This window comes from Carlito syrichta, unplaced genomic scaffold, assembly GCF_000164805.1.
Source record: "Carlito syrichta isolate Samal-C Ts95f unplaced genomic scaffold, Tarsius_syrichta-2.0.1 Scaffold314063, whole genome shotgun sequence".
Lineage (NCBI taxonomy): Eukaryota > Metazoa > Chordata > Mammalia > Primates > Tarsiidae > Carlito > Carlito syrichta.
This window is the reverse complement of record NW_007258159.1, coordinates 5,073-23,515: the sequence shown is the minus strand read 5'-3', so window position 1 is coordinate 23,515 and position 18,443 is coordinate 5,073. Positions and strand designations below refer to the sequence as shown.

The following is an 18,443-nucleotide window of genomic DNA, read 5'->3' as shown; positions in this document are numbered from 1 at the left end:
CTCATCTCCACAAAAATTTTAAAAATTAGCCGGCATAGTGGCACACAACTGTAGGCCCAGCTACTCGGGAGGTTGAGGCAGAAGGATCACCTGAGCCCAGCAGTTGGAGGCTGCAGTGAACCATGATCCATGATCATGTCCCTGCACTCCAGTCCAGGGTGAGATCCTGACTCAAAAAATAAAAATATAAAAAGAAACCATACAAAGCCCTATGAGTATTTTGCAGGTGTTGCTCTGAACTTCAAGGGAGAGTGGATAAATAACATTTCCTGACATGAGCAATTAGCTTCTGGGTGTGAGAACTGCTAATGTGTGCCCCAGAGCAGCCAGACTTGAAGGTCAGATGGAAGCTGAGAGAAGGAGCCTCAAGGTCATTGTGGAAAAAATAGATACTCACTCCGTGTCCAGAATTAGACCATTCTAAAGAAGAGACGGTACTTCTTCCCCAGAAGTCTGCTAAAAAGAAATGTCAGAAGGAGATTGTAGTTTTGTGAGCCAGAAGCTTAGAAAAGGAAACCTAAGAAGGTGGTGAGGCTATAGCTAATTACCAAGTGTGAACAGCAGGAGAAAGGAAAGAGCTCCCAGCCACTCTTGTAAACTGGCTCAGTTATCACCCAAGGCAGTGAACTATCCCTGCGGGCCCTGAAGCAGTGAGGCCCCTCCCCCCACCAGGATTTCTTGGTGAACTGTGGGGGACCCTGACAGATGTGGCTCCAGGAGGAAGGAGGAGCCTAATCGTGGGGGAATGACAGGAGTTAGCGCTGGGAAAAGGTGAAGGAGCATATTTACAGTTGAGGTCTGAGGTATGGAGAAGCAACTTGTGAAGCCCAACATCAATTTGGGAATTACGGGTGATGATCCCTGACCCAAGGGATCCACGGCTTCTCAAAACAAAGGAGAAACGGAAAGAACCTCGCCCCCACTACTACCCCAGGTCCTTAAAAACACACAAAAGCACAATTGCTTAATATTTGAGTCACTTAATCCTTCTAAATCTCAATTTACTTATCTGTAAGATGGGAATACATTTTACCTTCCTCTGCAGTGAGGGAAAAGCTAGTCCCATGTGTGGCAGGCACTCTGGCATGCTCTGTCTTACTTGCCATGGGCTTCTCTAAGTGCTAGAAAACTGTTAGTTCTCTTAATTTCCATGACAGTCTACAAGGAGATTAAAGGAATTGTACAGATGGAGAAACTGAGGCACAGAAGCACTTAAGCAGCTTGCTGAGGAATTCCTGGGTTTTCAGGAATTCAGTAGTAGAGGCAGGACTTGACCCCAGGCAATTTGACAATACAGACCATGCCTAACCACTAAGCCAAGGACTTTTTGTAGTAAATGGGAGGAAAAAGTGGTTGTTGTGGTTGTGGTGATGGTAATGACTGCACTGTAAAGGTACCATTATTTGTCTCCATCTTACAGATAAATAGATTGAGGTTTAGAAAGAATTAAGTGCATTTACCATAGTACTGTAAGAAAGGGATTGGCAGTAGCTGGAAACTGCCAGGGGAGAGTAGGGGGCACATAACATTAGCAAGGGTACCTGATCTCAAACCAGGCATAGAGGGGACCAGAGAGGGGTCCAAACTTTACCTGTATGATGACCACTTGTACACCTAATCCTGAATTGTACCCGCACATCTTTAAAATAAAATAAATTTTTTTTAAAATAAGGATTAAGTGATTCAAATGTTAAGTAACTATACTTTTGTGGCCTAACGTGAAGTTCAGGTACCCCCATCAGAAGGGCAAGACAAAACTTATGAGACCACCTGCTCCAGTGACAGTTTCTGGGTAGCTTTTGGGAGTCAGAGAAAAGGGGGCCATCTGAGCATTTCCAGTGACAGGATCAGCAACAGCCTGAAGTACCCTGTGCTGTGGACTCCTCATCTGTGTTCCTGGGGTGGAGGAGATTTGAGTGGGCTTGGTGTATCTCCTGGGCTGGGCTCAGAGCAGAGTGGCACCACGATACCACAGAGACCTGACAAGAACCCCTGGATTTTCCAGGTGGGGCTGCCAGGGACAGACATTGACACTTGCAGGAATGGACACCGTAGCAGGGCCCTCAGCAATTCCCTGTCTTGTCTGGATCAGAAGGAGGAGATTGAGCAGCTGGGACACAGAATAGGAGCTTCATTTCTCATTAGCGCTCAGAGCGCACACCCAGCATGGAGGGCTTGCTGAAGTCCACACACAAGAGCTGCTCTTGGTGCCAAACACAGTTTGAAAAGTTGACTCCAGCTCAGCTTAAGCGAGCACAGGACAGTGGAAAGTTTATAAGCTGCCCCATTACTAAAATGACTATAGTATTAAGGGGTAGAACTCAGTTAATTTAATAACTGACAGATCATGGAAAATGTTCTTGCTAACAAGAACAAGGCTAGGAGTTTATTTGCCAAGGAGATAGATCAGACTTGCTTAAGTTCAAATTCATTTATTTCTTCTTCTTTTTTCCCCCTTGCTTTAATCTTGAGGTTGCTTTAGTTTTGTAATGTCTATAAATTGATTTTGGGAAGTTGTACCTTACCAAAATGTTTCAGTATGCAGCTGACCTGTTTGGGTTTTCTCAAGCATTTTCTATGGGTAAACACTTTACTTAGGCTAATCAAGTGATGATGTGGAGGAACAAAATTTAAAAAGGGGGAAGTGGAGCTGGGGTGGGAATAATGCCTGCCACAGTGAGCATTTTTGTTGCTCCCTTCACAACTGTGCTGATCTTCCCACTGGTGGTGTTAGGGTGGGGGGAGGGGCTGCAAAACCATCCCTAGTCCAAGGCCAGGGTGAAAAAGGTAGACACAGTGAGAAAGTGTCTATGGGATAATGACAGAATCCTCCACACCTGCCAGAAGATCTTGACATTTGGATTCAGGGGACTTGATGAACTCAACATGTAGGCCTATAAACTCTAGTGTAAAAGGCAGGAGGAAGTTTCATAACCTTTCCAACGTATTTTCATTTATTTTAAAATATTTTTTTTGCATCAGGGTCTTTGTTGCCCAGGCTGGAGTGCAGTGGCATGATCATGATGATCACGGCTCATGGCAGCCTTGACCTCCAGGGCTCAGGTGATCCTTCTACCTCAGCACCCCAAGTAGCTGGGACTACAGGCGCCCACCACCATGCCTGGGTAATTTTTTGATTTTTTTTTTTGTAGAGATGAGGTTTCGCTTTGCTGCCTAGGCTGGCTTTGAACTCCTGGGTTCAAGCAATCCTCTGGCCTTGGCATACCAAAATGTTGGGATTATAGGCATGAGCCACCACATCCCACTTTGTCCAACATATTGCCGTGGCTGTCACCTTCTTGCTATGACAACAGGCAGAGAGCTTTCCGACAATGACCCTCAGACCTCAATTTTGGATTCAGCCTGTGGACTTCCCAATACTACCTTGGAGTAGAAGGACTTGCCCTGCCATCCAGCCCCTCGTTCCACAGTAGCTAATTCGACTTGGCAGAGCCCTGAAAGCTTAGTCTTTCGTGATCTAGGTCAGAGAGCCGGAATGAGTTGTATGCATTTCTGTTGTATAGGCTTCTGTTCAAAGTCAATTGCAAAATGTTGAACAAAGCAAATGGAGGATTACATTGAATGAATATTTAGAATACCAGGATTGCATTCAACTATGAGTAATAGAAACCTGAGAAGCGGTGTTTTAAGTAAATAGGAATTTATTTTTCTCTCACAGAATTCCAGAAGTAGACTGGCAGTGCAGCATGGATGGGGCAGTTCCAGTTCACCATCCTAGTGAGTGGTCCTCATCCTCATGCTCATAAGATAGCCACTGTTGCTCCAGCTGTCACATCGTGCTCTTGGAAACAGAAAAGGAGACAGGCCAAGTGAAAATGGGGCCCAGCGGTTGGGTCAGTATGTTTTTTAAGAAACTTTCCCAAGAGCCCCATTCAACAACTTCGACTTATATTTCAATGACCAGAACTTAGTCATATCTCTACCCCTATCTGCAAGAAAGGCTGGGAAATGTTGGATTCAATCTGGACACATTGCTTCCCCTGACAAAATCTGTTACTAAGGAGCAAGAATACTGGATAGGCACCTAGAAGTCTTTGCCACAAGATGTCTGTGAATGTATGAAAATGTGAGTTGCTGAAAGTGACCAAATGTCATATGGCCAGAACAGGTCATAAGGCTGGCAGGTAATACTGTCTGATGATAATATCACTCATCTATCATATATGCAAGTCCACCCAATAGGAGGTGACAGACATGGCTACCAGGAACACATTAACCACTTCATGAGTTTGCCACCCTTTATTCCAAGGATAGAACCCAGGAAAGACAGAATAGGAATATGTTAGCCACTATTTGCGTGAACATGCATAGTTTTGTCACTTTGCATGTTTTGCTTTCCAGCAAATTCATATTTAAATGAGAATATTAAGGCAATTGAACTTGTATCAACTCTCTCCTCCATCTTCAAGCAAATCCTTCATGCTTAAAAACTGGTGCCACTGGTTAACTAAGTCTAGGGTAGGCTGGGCACAGTAGTTCATGCCTGTAATCCCAGCACTTTAGGAGGCCAAGGTAGGAGGATTGCTTGAAACCAGGACCTCAAGACAGGTCTGTGCAATATAGCAAGACCCCATCTCTGAAAAAAAAAAAAAAAAAAAAATTAGGTGGACATGGTGGCTTTTGCCTGTGGTCTCAACTACTTAGAAGGATAAGGCAGAAGGATTGCTTAATCCCAGGAGTCCCAGTGAGCTATGATCGTGCAGCTGCACTTCAGCCTGGGTGACAAAGCAAGACCTTGTCTCTAAAAAATAAAGAAAAGAAACAAATTTAAAAGTCCAACATAATGATTTTTTTAGATAACTGAAGCATTCTTTTAAGCAACAATTAATAAAAAATTAACTAGTAAGAATGGAAATTATACTAAATTATAGTTTGTTTTCTCAACACACACACACACACACACACACACACACACACACACACACACACACACATTTTTTTTTGAATCGGAGTCACACTCTATTGCCCAGGCTGGAGTGCAGTGGCATGCTGCTCACAGCCACCACGGCCTCGACCTACTGGGCTCAGGTGATCCTTCTGCCTCAGCCTTCCAAGTAGCTGGAACTACAGGTGCGTGCTATCATGCCTGGCTTATTTTTTTTATTTATTGTAAAGATGAAGTCTCACCAAGTTGTCCAGGCTGGTCTCAAACCCATGGGCTCAGCCAATCCTCTCACCTTGGCCTCCCACAGTACTGGGATTATAGGTTTGAGCCACTACACCCGGCCCAACATGTATTGAATAACTTAACATAGTGGCAATTTTTTTGTTTTTAATTGACACAATACTTGTGCATATTTATGGAGTACAGCATGATGTTTCAATACATGCATATATTGTGTAAAAAATCAAATCAAGGTATATTTATCTAACATATCTATCACCTCACACATTTGTCATTTCTTTGTGGTGAGAACATTTACATATGTTTTCTTCTAGATATTTTGAGATATGCAACACAATGATGCTAACCATAGTCATCCTGTTGTGCAATAGAACACCAGAACTTATTGGTCCTATTTAAACTTGAACTTCATACCCGATGATCCAATCCACCCTATCCTCCCCTCCCCAATTTTCCCCAGCCTCTAGGAACCACTGTCATTCTCTGTATCTATGAAGTCAACTTCTTTAGATTCCACTTATGAGTGAGATCTTGCACTATTTGTCTTCTGGGACTGGCTTATTTCACCTAACAAAATGCCCTCCAGGTTCATCCATGCTGCTGCAAATGTTTGTAACTGAATAGTTTTCCAATACGTGTGTGTGTGTGTATGTGTGTGTATATACACCACATTATCTTTAAAAATATATATATATATAAATATATATATATGTTTTTACAGAGGCAGGATCTTGCCAAATCATCCAGGCTGTTTTTAATCTCCTGGCCTCAAGTGATCCTCCCACCTCGACCTCCCGAAGTGCTGGGACTACAGGCATGAGCTGCCTGGCTCATCATTTTCTTTATCCAGTCATCTGTTGATGGATATTTATGAGAAAAATACTCAATATCACTTATCATCAGGGAAATGCAAATCAAAACCACTATGACATATCATCTTGCTCCAATCAGAATGGCTATTATCAAAAAGACAAAAAACAATAAATGCTGGCATGAATGTGAAGGGAACTCTTACATACTGTCAGTGGGACCGTAAAGTAGAACAACCATTTTGGAAAACAGTAAGGATGTTCCTCAAAAAACTAAAACAGAGCGACCATATGATCCAGCAATCTCACTACTAGGTATACATCCAAAGGAAGTAAAACCAGCATGTGGAAGAGAGATCTGCACTCTCATGTCTGCTGCAGTGCCAGTCATGAAGACCACGATATGCAATCAACCTCAGTGTAATGAGATGTTTTTGACTGGCTGTTACTTGGGTACAAAACAACCTTTCTTACCATTTCCCACCCCTTCACCATCTGCCCCATATGCACAGCACACACTCCCTCCCCTTCCCTCTCCCCCACACTACTGCTATTTTAGGAAGGGACATTTTGACAAGGTGCTGCGGTATTCCTTTTTCCTAGAGGATAGCTTAGAGCCAGCAGGTACTCAGGCACTTGGGTCATTCTTGCATTTTTAAAATAAATACTTAAAATAATTGAAATGTATTTACTTCTAAACTGTCACCTCAAATTGCTATGTGTCTTGAATTCTTGTGCGCGCGTGTGTGTGTGTGTGTGTGTGTGTGTGTAAGGTACATTTTTGGTGTGTCTTATTCTAGCAGCAACTTTTATATTTGCTCTTTGTAAACTGCTGTGTTCTGGAAAAACCAGAACGCTTTGCTTATTAGCCTGTGGATAAAGTAAAAATAAAGGCTCTGGGCACTCTGAACCCCTGATGGTGGGGACGTGAATTGCTAAGCCCACTTTGAAAATGGTTTGACAGCACTTACAAAAACTGAATGTAGGCATACTTATGGACCATTCTCATGTTCATCAACTTAGTGACACAGCTTTATCCACACTCCCTGCAAGGACTCAACTCAGTCTTCCTTTCTCTGTGACAACTCAGGCCTTGTTGTTGATACCTCCCTCCCACAGTGTCCTCTCCAACATCTCATCCTGGGTGGGCCCACTTCATCCCATCAGAGGCCAGTTCACAGCTATGAACCCCGGTTGGAAGAATCAGGCAACTTGGGAAGTTTCTTCTCAATAAGCTCCTAGAGCAGTCTGCAAAATTTCCCATCCCTTCTCCAGAACACTGTACCAGTTAAGATGGTTTCACCATCAGTATCTAGAACCATAAAGTCCAATACAAACTGGCTTACACAATAAAGGTGAATCGGCTCATGTAACTGTGAAGACTAATATGGACTTCAGGTATAGTTCTATCTACGCTCCAGTTCAGTTTCTCTGAGATCTCTCAACTCTGCAATCTGCCAAGTGGACTTTGTCCTCAGGCAGAGGTCCTCCATATTTAAGATGTCTGCCAGTATCAACTGGGCTGTGTGCTTCCTTATTCAAGTGAGAAAAGAGCAAGCCTCCTCTCTCTAGATAACCATTGAATAAATGCTCAGAGATTAACTATGATGGGACATTCTGGTCATCACCTTCTGAACCAATCATGTTGGCAGCAAGACTTCATCCGCTTGCAATGCTGAAGCCTCAAGCCCTAGTCAAGCAAAACAAACCAAAAAGCCAAAAAACAAATGAAAACCCAACTCCTGTTGCAAGCCTCCAGAATAATGGGTGCCTTACTGTGTCTATGTCACTAAAAAGGATCCACTCATGTGGCTTATCTAAACACAAAGAAGGTATTCTCCAATGTGATTCATGCCCTTGTGATTCCTAAGAAATAGCAATGGTTGGCAATATTTAATTTCTTTTTTCTTTTTTTTTTTTAGTTTTAGAGACCGGGTTTCAATATTTTGCCCAGGCTGAACTCTTGGACTCAAGTGATCCTCCTGCCTTGGCTGCTTACAGGTTTATGCCACAGCGTGTGGCCTTGGCAATATTAAATGCCAACTTCCTATAACATAAAGTTATGTCGCGCTGCTGAACCAGACTGTAACATTCACCCTCTTTTCCAAGAAATTCAAGACAATTTGGTTGGAAGAGATAACCACATGTCATAGCATTGTAGCACAGGATCAGGACTAATTATAATAATAATGACTCATCTTTGATTAGCATTTTATAATTTCCACTTTTTTTCATGTGCAGCATCTCATTTCACCTCTGGAAGCAGAGTAGAAACTGTACTGTTATATCCAGTTTGTGGATAAGGGAATCTCAGAGAGCTTGGGTGAGTTCCCCAAGGTCAGTGATGTGTAAGTGACAGAACTACAGTAGGATCTAGGTCTTTTTTCTGTATTTTTGTGGAGATCTCTCCTATGAATAGTCCTTTGGACCATGGTACAAAATAAGAAAGATAAGATGCAAATATGATCAGAGGAATGAGTGACTGAGCAGGGGTTGTATGAAAGGAGGGTTCCTTTACTGCAGGACTTTGTTGCACAGGAGAGAGACGACAGGAAAGATCTCTCAACCTTGGCTTCTGTCTTGTTTGTTTGTTTTCTTTCCCAATTTACTTCTTCCTGTTTCTTGCTTTCCTAAATTCTCTCCTTTGGTGCAACTTTCTCAAACACAATACTAAATACTTTCCATGCTATGACTCCATTCAAGAATAAATTCTGAAAGTATATCCTAGAAGGGTAGTGAGTGGGAGGCAAGGTAGGGAAAGGTGGGGGAACAGGACTGGGGAAGGAGAGAGTGAGAGCTTGAATAATGAAAGAGAAAAGAAGAAAGAAATGGAAATCGAGTGGGCTCTGACAACAAAGACCAACTGTAACCAACAGCAATGTTAGATGCTACATACATTTTTTTTTTTTTGAGTTGGAGTCTCACTCTGTCACCAAGACTGGAGTGCAGTGGCCGCTCCCGGCCACCACACCCTCGACCTGCTGGGCTCCGGCGATCCTTCCACCTCAGCCTTCCAAGTAGCTGGAACTACAGGCGCACGCTACCACGCCCGGCTAATTTTTGATTTATTGTAGAGATGAGGTCTCGCCAAGTTGCCCAGGCGGGTCTCGAACCCGCGGGCTCAGGCAATTCACTCACCTTAGCCTCCCAAAGGCACAGGATTACAGGCTGAGCCACCGAGCCCGGCATACATTTTTAAAGAGAAGTAATAACTTCAAGGGAATGTGATTTTGACGTGCAGACATGGGAGAGGAGACACTCAAAGACTGGGAAGCCTTAACCTACCAACCGAAGGGTTTTGTTCATGACATTAAAGTATAGATGGACACTGGAAAAGCCTATAAAACATAATCTTTCATTGGACTCATCTGAGATAAATTTGGAGTACTTATGTACTCAGCTTGTTGAAAACTGTCTTCTGACTCTGATCTTCACTGGGGAATATGAGAAGATACTGAGAACTAAGAAGTGATGGAACCTGGAAGATAGTCCTTATCAACAATTTCTTCCCTCTAATATGACCATTCCCTGGGTCGCTCATTATCTTAGAGATCTGACTAAGGTGTAAAGGGCCATTTTTGAATTGTTTGCACCAAGTATTAGACTACATCTAATTTCACGGTGATGAGAAATAATTAATCCAGATATTCTTGGGCTGTTGTGGCAATAAAAGTCAAATAATTTTTGTACTGTGGCATGGAAGGAAAAACAGAGGTGGCAAACTGGTAGGCTCATGGGCTAGATGTAGGCTGCCATTGGGCATTGTTTTTCTTGTGCAGTGGCATGATCATGGCTCACCACAGTCCCAACCCCCTGGACTCAGGCAATTCTTCTACCTCAGCATCCCCGAGTAGCTGGGACTACAGGTGTGTGTCACCATGCCAGGCTAATTTATTTTAATTTTTTTTATAAAGACAGGTCTTGCTGTGTTATCCAGGCTCCTGGGCTCAAGAAATCTTGCTTTGGCCTCTCAAAGTCCTAGAATTACAGGCCTGAGTCACCACACCCACATCTCCCAGTGCTTTAAGACAACAGTCCTCTCCAACTTGTCACTACTCCCCACCATTCACACAACGCATACACGTGCACACACACCTCTTCTCTCATTGTCTCCCCTTACTGGCCCTTAAGGCTTCTGCATTTGAGACCTGTAAGAGAAGAAAAGTCATTAAATATATAAGACAACACAGGGAAGAGAGAATCATTTATCTTGGCAAACACATAATGGGATGAAAATTATAGAAAGGCAAACTTAGTCATAAAACCAAGGAAAAGACCTTCCTGGAGTAATTACTGGAATCTGGGTCCATTTTCTGAAAGGAGAAAGTATTCTCCACATGGATCTGGCTCTAGAAAAGAAGTGAATGAATTGCAGAGCCCGTGGGTATGGTGTTCAGTAGGACTGTTTGTTCTGTGACTCTGGGAACTAAAACTGCAACAGAAAATCTGATGAAGTCAAACAATTGGCTGAAAGGCAACATGATTATGGTCACTACAGGACACAGTACAAGATGAAAGCAGAAAGAGTCACCTTTTCTTGGGGTAGATGATGTCTGTGTTTCCCAAGTGACCTTAGGGGAAGTGATGCCTGTGTTCCCCAGGTGACCTTAGAGTAGTTGATGCCTGTGTTCCCCAGGTGACCTTAGGGTAGGTGAGGCCTATGTTCCTCACTCCATCCCAAAATCAATAGTAGGAAGGCACAGAGTAAAGATTCAGTCAAGAGCTGGCTGAAGAGCAAAATGAGGGTATCTTTTAAAAGTCTTACTTCTCTATAAAGTTTAGTTTTAAAATAAGGTACTTAAGACCAGAAGGCAAGCTTGGCAAGAGTGATGAAAGTTCTTCCTAAAGGAGAAGGAATGGGGAAAAGACAAGCCAAGAGCTTCACTACCTGCTGGAGGCCTCACAACTTTTCCATCACCAAGCCCCCCATCTGGATTTTCAGTGCTCTCTCCTAAGTGCATTTGACAAAGCTGGATGCCTTTGTCCTATCTCAGTGTCTGTGATGTATGTGAGCATGGTCTTGCCTGTGGAAAGTGCCACCTTATACCCCAGATTCAATAGGAGAGAAGAATATTCTATCATCTACAAATTCAAATATGGATAGCATGTTAAGAGCCAGGACCCTAGAGAGACAGACCCAAGTTCAAATCCCAGTTCCAGCATGTATTTATTTATTTACTTAAAGTGAGAAAGCAGGATTTATTGAGAGGACAGAAAAGCTCCCACAATGGGAGGGGACCCGAGAGTATTGCCAGTTCCAGCAACTGAGCCTAGGAGTTTAAGGACCTCAGCAAGTTACCTTAAGGGCCTCAGCAAGTTACCTTATTTCTTGAGTCTTATTTTTTTCTCATCCATAGTTTGGGCATAATAACATCTGTCTACCTTACAGGCATCTAGTCCAATGCCTGACATGATAGTAAGCATTCAATGAATGGCAGTCATAGTTACTTAAAATAATCATCATAACGAACGTGAACATCTGTGAAAGGGAAAGGTATCTTAGTCTGTAAAGGAGAGCTAGTGTCAGATCTCATGTCATGGCTGAATGCCCTCTTGTTTATCTCTGTCCAGTTCAATAGCTTTGTCTACATCAGCAGAGACTAGGAAACTAGTGCCATCAAAACAAACGAGACAAACATTTTGGAAGTGCCTGTTATGGGGCCATCGTAGTGACACTGTGCTAAGACCTTAAAAGAGATCTCATCAAAGGTGGGCCATGATCATGGGAAGGGATAACTATCATAATCTATCCAAGCTAAGAGATGATTGAAGACTGTCTTTCATAAGTAACAACTTGTTAGATACTGCTATAACATTGAAAACTGAAGTCTTAGCACACTGCCTTATCACAGTGCTGAGTTACACTCCCATATGACTTTTATTAGGCGCTGCGTGCAGGCACAATGAAAGAGAATCTTCTTTCTTAAGGAGGCTGTAGGAGGGCTTCAGGAGGAAAGCATTCACCTCTGGATGTGCGTCAGGCAATACTCTGTGGTATGGTAGGGAAATATTAGACCTTCTATTTCTGTGTTTTTAAAAAGTCATTTTTTTAAGTTAGGGTGTCACTCTGTCATCTAGGCTGGAGTGCAGTGGCACAATCCCAGCTCACCACAGCCTCAACCTCCTGAGCTCAGGTCATCCTTCTGCCTCAGCCTCCCAAGGAGCTAGGACTACAGGCATGCACCACCATGCTTGGCTAATTTCCTGTTTTTTTTTTTAGAAACGAGATCTCACTACGTTGCCTAGCTGGTCTTAAACTCCTAAGCTCAAGCAATCCTCCCACCTTAGCCTCCCAGAATGCTATGATTACAGGTGAAGCCGCTGCACCCTGCCAAAAAGTCATCTTTTTAGAGTGTCTGATTTTTCTTTTCTTTTCTTTTCTTTTTTTTGAGTTGTAGTCTCACTCTGTCGCCTAGGCCAGAGTGCAGTGGCACGCTCACAGCCGCCACAGCCTTGACCTGCTGGACTCAGGTGATCCTTCTGCCTCAGCCTTCCAAGTAGCTGGAACTACAGGCTTGTGCCACCATGCCCGGCTAATTTTTTGGTTTATTGTAGAGACAAGGTCTCACCAAGTTGCCCAGGCTGGTCCCGAACCCATGAGCTCAGTCAATCCTCTCACCTTGGCTTCCCAAAATGCTGGGATTATAGGCATGAGCCACTGCACCCAGTCTCTGATTTGTTTTCTAATATAGGTACTATATTTGAAAAGCAGTACCTGTATATAATTTATAAACAAAAAAATATTCATGAGATCAAGAGTCCAATTTTCTTATTGATGGGATTCTTGATCAAAAAGGTTTGGGAGCCCTTGATGTAGAGGATAAGGAAGACCAGTAAGCCAATAGTCAAAATCAAACACTGGCCAGGCATGATGGCTCACACCTATAATTCTAACACTTTGGGAGGCTGAGGCAGATGAACTGCTTGAGGTCATGAGTTCAAGACCAGCCTGGGCAACATAGCAAGACCCTATTCTACACATAAAAAATAAAAAATTAGCCAGGTGTGGTGGTACACATCTGTAATCCCAGCTACTCGGGAGGGAGAGGTAGAAGGATAGTCAGAGCCCAGGAATTTGCAGTTACCGTGAGCTATGATCATACCACTGCACTCCACCCTGGGTGGCAGAGCAAGACCTCACCCCCCAAAGAAATAAAAATAATATAAAATAAAACTATTGCAGAGGGAACTCAGCAGAAGCACAGAGGATTAGCATCCAGCTTAGCAAACAAGGAAGAGGAGGCAGGATATAGGAAAGGTTTCCTGGAGGCAGTGACAAGCTGTTACGGAAGCGTATTTGATGGAAAGAAAGGGGAAGAGGGAAAAAGAATATTCCAGACAGGTTACACAGCAAGTACAAAGAAAGACAAGTGGCCTGTATGTGAACAAGTGAATGCACTTTGAAAACTAAAATAATTTGGCACATCTTGAACTGTCAATACACATGGGGGAACTGCAGGAGGTAAGGTTGGGAGGCTTCTTTCTGCAGAGGTTGACTGTGAAAGTCCGTGATGAGGAGGAAGCTTGTTCTGATAGCAAAGATTACCACTAGCCGATTCGGGCAGGGCAGGTGAAATCATGGTGCAGTGTCCCCAATTGTATCCTCCAGTCAATCTCCCCTGACACCTGAGTCCTAGAGGAAATGGACTGCAATAGTGTAAGTTGGCGAAACCTCAACAAGCTAGGACAAAAAAAGTGCTAGCAGCCTTCGAAGGGACAAAAATCCTCAACGCTGTGCCTTACTGGGTAAGCAATAACAACACAGGTTTGGGCAAAAAGGTTGTTCAGTTTTTTACAAGCATTTACCAAGTAATGTGCCTTGGTAGCTGCATTACAGTCAACAGCAATACAAGTTATCACCCAAGTGAGCCGAAGCTGGAAAGGAGGGAAACAACAGAAACCAGAGTTGTCAAGAGGACAGAACAGGGAGTCCCATGGAGCCACCCCCACAGGCTCTTAGGATGGATTCAGGAGGATCTTGCAAAGCACCTGGTGCCTTACTCAAATCGTATCCCCCGCATCTTGTGCAGTGAAACTGGACTGCAGCGCTGCACAAATCCTGGGGTCCGTTCACACAGTTGTCTATATAAACAGAGCCTTCTGGAGTCATGTAACAGGAGCCTTGAATAGATGCTCAATTGAGATAGGCTAAAGGAACACATGAAATAGTGATTGCTTAGTTGCTCCTTTGAACCTTATTCTAAACTCCAGTTGGACAGTGGTTCCCATCATATCTGGGTTTGGAGTTATCCTCTGGGTGGCGGGTGACAGTTGGGGAATGAACTTGGGATGCTCCATTAGAACTGCAGTCATTTTGGCTGGTATTTTATTACTTTAGTTCTGGAAAAGAGCTGCGAGGACCTGGAGAATAAATGCCATAGCAATGTATGTAGTTTGTAGGGCAGAAGTAGCCAGGTGGAGAACTGGAAGTTATGCTCATGAGGATTGGTCACTGGTAGTAACTGACAAGAGAACCCCATTACTTATTCCAAGGCCAATTCTTAATCCCAGGGAAAATCAGACTGGGGGACAAAATGAGAATTAATCAGTAAAGAGCAAATAAAGATTATTCATTTCTAAACTGGAATAAGATCAATACAAAGAACTTAAGGACTTGGTTGCATAAATACTAAACAAGAAAATCTGGACTAGACATCGTTATTCTTGGAAGAAGGTGGGGCCTACAGAAAACATCCTGCTGAGGCCAGGGTTGCTATTGGTGGAAGACGCAGCCTTAGCATCATTCAAGAGCCAGGGAGCAGCAGACATCACTGCATGTGGCCATAGACTTGCATGAGTTGAAGACCTGAAATCATGATGAACCAGTCTACATAGTGGTGGCAATAAAAAGAAAGCTCCCAAGCCACTTAAGAGCCTGTTTATATCTAGTAAACCTGAAAAATGCCTTAACGGGACTTGGAAAACAACTCACAAAGCCAGAGAAAGCTAGAGTTGAAGGCAGTATAGAGTTAGATTCAAGACAGAATCCAATGTTCATACAGATCCTCTTGCATGTTAACAGATGTCCACACAGGGCACTCGAAGTGCATGGTTTTGATTATCAGTTTGGCCCCAAAATTAAAAAAATAAAAAAGGCTAAGCATGGTGGCTCATACCTGTAATCCCAGCACTTTGGGAGGCAGAGTCAGGAGGACTGCTTGAGCCCAGAAGTTCCAGAACAGCTTGGGTAACATACAAAGATCCTGTCTCTATGATAAACAAAAACCAAAAAAACCCAGTGTATCTTGAAATAAGTCGAATCCTGTATGTAGAGTCAGAAAGTGGTATGAAGCAGAATCCTTCGGTGGTTTCAGTTGGCTCTGTTAGACCAATGGATTCACACCTCCCTCATGTCTGCCCCATCTGGAGGACGCTGGGCATGCTGAATTTGGGTAGATTGTTACTGGATCCCAAATCATTTGTATGTTAAGTACCATACGATGAGGCCACTATACATCCATACTTTTGAGGCCACTATACATCCATACTTTGTTTGGACCTACACATTGAGAGGCACTGTGCTCCGGGGAGAGGCAGAGGTTTCCAAGCAAAGGCTCTTAAACTCATATAAAGCTTCTGGTCCCTATCTTCTATCCTAACCTTCTGATTTCTCAGTTCTTTCACTGTCCCTCTTCTCTGAAACATTTTTACTCCCCAAATCAGACAGATAAAAGTTTTTTTGCAAGTACACAAGTATATCAGTTATCCCTTCCTCTTGGACATAATAAATTGAAGTGTTTGTTTTATATATTTTTATAGTCTAGCTGTTGACTTTATCTCAAGAAACACCCTTGGAACAAATATTTTACAATGTAAGTACACAAGGGTTGAGCATGTCATTATAAAGCAATTTTTAAAAATTTTCCCTGTGGTTACTATATTTTTGTCTTTCTCTTTATTCTCTGCCAATGTCTTACTGAATGCACTATGAATATAGACAGAAGACTGCCTGTGTGTACTTGGGGAGAACTTGCTTGGGACCACTGGCCTCAGTTACCACATCTACAAAATCAGTGGGTCTGACAGCCATAGTATCTTCCAGATCGAAAAGATCATGATCATGTACCGTATATGAAAGCCAGAAATGCCAAGAGTGCATGAATTTTTTTTGTTTTTAATAGTATGAGCAGAATGTCACATAAGCAAACCTTCGATCATTATGAAGAAGTAGTAGGGTGGGTTATTTCAGGCAAAAGAAACTGATTCAAATATTAATTAATTATTAATTAACAAAATATTAATAACTATCCAAGTTACAGAAGATAATTTTAAGTCTTAAAAATTAAAATCTTATTCATTTTGTAAGCTATTCTGGCTCATTTCATTGAAAAAAAATTACTTGTTTAATTTGGGCTTCCAAGGTTTTATCATAGGGCACAGTGAAACTGATAGCAGGTAGTGGAGAGTCATGCATTAGTGAAACTCAAGCCCCTTACTTCCTTCATCTTTCACCTGCACATTTCTGGCACATTCCATCTCTGAGCTGTTGCCTGAACCACCATGGAGACTCTTCACACTCTTTCTGGAGTTAATAATTCTACACAGACAGCTTTTTCTCCAGAGGGCAGAGTTGCTACTTCTTCAAAGCTCTTGGTGCTCCCCAGATGCTGCCTAGTGGGGGTGCCTAACTCTCCTGTCTAGGGGAGGCCATTTTGACCCTGTTTTTTGGCTGAAGTTTTTGCATTGCATTTCCATGTCATTCAGTATGGAGTATGTCTGCCAGTTATTCTGTCTGCTCTCAGTTGAAGGCCTTCCCAGATTGGGCAGCTGAATGCTCTACACAGCTGCCAAAATTCTAATTCAAGATCTAGAATTCTAACTTCTGCTCTTTGGACTCTTGTCTGGCCTTGGCCTCAGTCTCCCGCCAACCAGGTCTCTGGCTCATTATCAGGCCCACCAGAGCCCTGCCTCAGCCTTCAACTGGGCCCAGGTTACCACTCTTGGCACCAAGCTGAACTTCCATGACACAGCTGTCCAGGCTCCAGCCCCACTCAACCCAAATCTCATCTCAGCACAAGTTTATCACCTTGTGAGCTGGAGGACAGAAGAGATGAGCAAGAGAAGAAAATGCCACATGTGAAGGAGTCTGTGATGGTCAGATTGTAAAACTTTGCAGCTACAGAAACGCTATATGTGCCTTTACTCTGAACACATGAAAGGCCTTAGCCATCTTATAATTAGAAATAACACAAGAAATGCATGTAGTTTATGGAGGAAGGAATACTAGTTTCCATCTAGTCTATCAATGCCTTACTAAATGCACGATGCATTTAGAGAGAAGATTGCCTGTGTGGACTTGGGGAGAACTTGCTGGTGCCAGTGGTCTTAGTTTACCACATCTACAAAATCAGTGACTCTGACAGTCAGAGTATATTCCAGATCTAAAAGATCATGATCATGCATCTCATATGAAAGGCAGAAATGCACAGATTTCCATGTATCTGCACCAGAGGTAAGTAAAATTTGCCCTGAGGAAAAATGGTAAATTCAGTTTGCATATATTAATAAAAATGTACTGTTGGTTCATAAACTGCTGGTAATGTTTCTTAGGCACCTTGAAAAGTGCTACTAGACAACATACACTTTACAGGTAAAAAAATGACTGCAACTGGGGGTGGCTGAGGACAAGAAGGTAATTGATTCTTAGTAAAATGCTGGATTTCAGGGAAGCTACCAGATTCAACCTAAGTACTTAACTAGTTAACGTTATGGTTTAAATGCTCATAGGATAGTGTAATCTTGATTGACTGGACGAATTGTTTCACTTTTAAATGAAGAGTAAATGTGTCCCTTGACTTTGTTTCCACTCCTTCTAGCCCTAACCAATGCACTGTCCTTTCTGCTGTGGCAGAAACACAAAGATGGATTTATTAGCAGACTTGAGATGGTATTGTGTGTGCAGTGGGCTTCTGTACTTTGGGGTAATAAAATTATTTTAGTTTTTGTTTTCCCAAAAGGAGCAGGGAACATAACAAAAGTGGTACATATGTAAAACACAGGCAAATGCACTTGACAACCAAGCACTCTATTTTGAAATTTAAATAAAGCTAAGATTTTCTTCTGGCCTAGGGGGAAGCTTCATTAAAATCAATTAGTTAGTACAAACCTCAAGAGAATATAGACTTTTTTTTTTTTTTTTTAAGAAGGTTTAAAGAATAAGGTGCACACAATTACCTTTCCTGGGTCCCCGGTGAATGTCAGTGTCACACCTAGACAGGTGGCCAAGTGCAAATAATGTTCCTGAGAGGGGTCTGGGTAACTCCCTGAGTTCTCATCGCCGGGACATATATGTAATTAATAGATGTGTATATATTAAGACTTAATATACATAACCAAGGAGGTTCCAAACAGATTGCTTGTAATGCAAACTGCAAAGGGCAGGCCGAGTGCGGTAAAGTTGGTGAAGGGAGCTCGCAGGTGAGGCCTGGGTCCGGGAGCCGAGGTTGGGGCCGCACAGCTGTAGCCGCACGCCCTGGTCCCTCCTCCCA

The 18,443-nt window shown here is 42.8% G+C and overlaps 1 long non-coding RNA gene across 1 annotated transcript in view; it reads right to left on the bottom strand.

Annotated features, from left to right (window-relative positions):
- Positions 1 to 3,644: 3,644 nt before the first annotated feature.
- The window catches only part of LOC110596775, a 15,280-nt gene continuing 481 nt past the window's right edge, over positions 3,645 to 18,443 (bottom strand). The window contains exon 2 of the long non-coding RNA XR_002482709.1: positions 3,645 to 3,802. This is a non-coding gene — a long non-coding RNA (uncharacterized LOC110596775). The remainder of the gene's footprint in view (positions 3,803 to 18,443) is intronic.